Source organism: Frankliniella occidentalis, unplaced genomic scaffold, assembly GCF_000697945.3.
Source record: "Frankliniella occidentalis isolate FOCC.00 unplaced genomic scaffold, Focc_3.1 Scaffold22, whole genome shotgun sequence".
Classification (NCBI taxonomy): Eukaryota; Metazoa; Arthropoda; class Insecta; order Thysanoptera; family Thripidae; genus Frankliniella; species Frankliniella occidentalis.
Genome location: NW_026267152.1, coordinates 2,256,730 through 2,259,930, shown reverse-complemented (window position 1 = coordinate 2,259,930; position 3,201 = coordinate 2,256,730).

Sequence of the window (3,201 nt, the reverse complement as noted above, 5' to 3'; positions counted from 1 at the left end):
CTCAGATTACATGCAAAAACGTTTAAAAAATTTATATCACTATCATGGAGCAAAGATTGAAAAAAGGGAGAAACATGTCTAAGTGATAAGTTTTGATAGAACGCTTGGACTTGCTTTTAACAGTGTCTCCCTGCGAAGTTTTCCCCCTTCTCCGCCGCGAAGGGGGCGCGCGTCGAGTCATCGCAAAGAATGATAAAAAGTCTCCCGGCGCGGCGGCGGCGGCGGCACTCCATCGGTTTCGAACCGTCCAAATAATAACTCAACTCTCGCATGACTAAAAGCCTCTGCTGATCTAACGCTCTGCGCCCCGCCGCGCGCGGGAGAGGACGGGCTGAGAAAAATATGGGGAAATATTGGAACACGCGCGCGCGGGAGCAGCACGCCGCCGTGCCACGCTGCACCACGCCACGCCACGCCGCGGCGCGTGCGCGCCGTGCCACTGGCAGCCTGTCGATAAATCTCGATTCAGGTTTTGGGCCGGCGTGCCTCCATTGCGCGGTGCCCCGCGCACCCCGCGTGCCGACACGGAGGTGGCTTGGCTGGAGGGTCCCCAGAGCGGAGCAGGGCGCGATGCAACTCGAGCTACGGGACGGGGAACTGTTTCTTTATTCGTTTCTTGAAGTACTGTACGCCGGGTTAACTTTGGCTCCAGGCCTAAATTCGAGCAACGGGGTACCTTTGGCTCAAAGCCTAAATTTGTTGCTAATTAGTTAATGTATTGAACAGGTTGAAAATGCATTTTTATAAAATACAATTTCAGGATTGAGCCAAAGGGCCGCATCCCGTTTGAGCCGGGCCTACCTGCGGGGCTTTAAAATCTGGACATATGAGCCGGGGCCGGTCAGTAAGCACGCGTGACTCGAGGGGCCTGTGGGTGCCCCTGCCTGCCCCTGTCCGCCCACCAAACTGGTCATTTGCGCCGGCGCGGCGTGTGCGCTGGGACGACTTGAACCTAAGGTTCAGGACCCCATGCCGCGGAGCGATAGCGGAGTGCAACGCTTCACTGATAGTATCTTTGCTTATTTACTTCTTTGAATTTGGCTTGTTAGTTAAGGTTTGCTTCGTTTAAATTTTCAATACCGCTAAAATGTAATATACGTCTCGTACGAAAACATCTAAAAGGACATCGGTCGTTCACTGAGAGCCTAGGAACCCATGCCAGAGCGTTGCGCGGAGCGATAGCGGAGTGCAACGCTGCATTTACAGTATCTTTACTGATCTGCTGTATTAAGTTAGGTTTGTTAGTTTAGGTTTGCCTCATTTTATTTAAACGCAAAGCTGAGTGAACGCTGCATTGACAGTATATTAACTGATTTGCTGTATTCAATTAGGTTTGTTAGTTTAGGTTTGCTTACTAAACGGAAAGATATTAACACTACGTGAATACTGCCTCAGCCCGCAATGTCTGCCCGCAATATTTCGAGTAGGCAACCAACAGCAACTGGCTCAAATGTCCATTTACACAGAGGGGATCGCCCCGGCGGCCCAGTGCAGTGGGCTAATCCCCTCTCTGTGGGGCAGCAGGCGACGGCATTTACTACCGACCCCCTAACTCTCGCAGGTAGGCCCGGCTCAAATGGGCATCCGCCCATACCCTGGCTTACGGTTTAGGGTGACATCACGGCGCGCCCCTTTCCATGGTTGACACACTCGGAAGTGCAAACCAACCTGGTTGAACACTTGATGGAGTAGAGGTTCACTGCACGCGCACAGTTGGAATGAAGTGAGCTAGAGGCTAACCGGCTAACCAAAGCCCCTGGCTAGAGGACCCATGAATAAAATCATAGCACTGACAATAATAACACCTGTCATCCAAATCACCATCCCTCTTCATCCACGTTCGCGCCTGAATTAATTTGCAAATAGTTTAAGCAGGCCTCATACGGACAACAGCATACTAACTACAAAAAGTCAAAAAGTAACGTAATTTTTGGATTTCAATGAGACTATTTCAAAACAAACCTATGCTAGATGCCGCAGGTCCTATGTCAAGGGAGGGACACTACGGAGGGGCTCTGGCTCCACCCGTGCACCAGCTTCGTGTACGTACTCAACGACGCTTCCCCTGGTTGTACGTCCTCCACGTTCCTCCAGCCCGTCCGGAGGGAACACGACAGGGGAGCGATGATGCCCCACTACGCCGCCGCCACGACTTGCAGCAAGCCGGGTCGCTCCTGTTCCACAGCCCTCCCACCGCTCCCACCACTTAGCTCCTCACTGAATGCAGAAGACACCCGTTATTACAATGTCCAATAAATATTTCTCGTTGCCAACCTGTGCACCGCCCGCTCGATACGACCCGCGGGGCGGGGCGCGCAATGCCTTGTCTTACATTTCCATCGCCCGTACTGCAGGATTGCTGACTCCCCCTCCCCTCGACCCCCCTTCTCCATACCCTCCACAGCGACTATAGATACTAACTAACTAGGTTGGCGGAGTCAGTTGTTGAGCGACCGGTTAAGTTATTGTATGCAATTGGCAATAGTTATTGCAACCATAATAGAAATCAAATTTAAAAACTACCTTTGAATATGACTGTGTTTTCGAATCCACGAGTGACATGTCGAGTTTTTTTTTTGTTTTTTTTTGCAACCGACCCCTTTTATATCCTACCCCTTTTACACTAGGAGCAGGATTTGCTAGGCGAAGCCCGCCCGCACGCCTCATTCGGTACAGCATTACCAGAAATAAAAAGTACGGCATAGAACACCCACCGTGTACTTGAATATCTTTTGGTTCTCCGTGTCACAGCCCACTTGCACTCTAATCCATATCCCTGACCTGGGCTGGCAGACGTAGTACGGTGAGCCATGACCTGCACGGTACCGTGGAATCCACAAGGTGTCCAGAAATTGGACGGCTCGAGTACAGCCTCGATTCTTGGTCGGGCAAATCTGGGCTGGACTCTACAGATTTACAAGTGTAGTCCATAACTCCTTCCCTTTTTACACGGATGAAGCGCGAAATGCCGGATTCAACCCCTGTCGCGGATACCCCCCTAGTGGGTCGACTACCCCGCGCGCCAGGAGCGCTGCGCGGGGTATCCTCACCCCCGCACCCCCGCAGCACTACAGAGCCTGCTGCGCACGAGAGGCCGAGGGTGCGAGTGGCGGAGCGGCGGCGGCTGTGCGGTCTGCAATTAAGAAAAGTGCCGCGGCCGCAGGACCTCCTTGCGGCACGACCGCGAACCGCGCGCGCGCG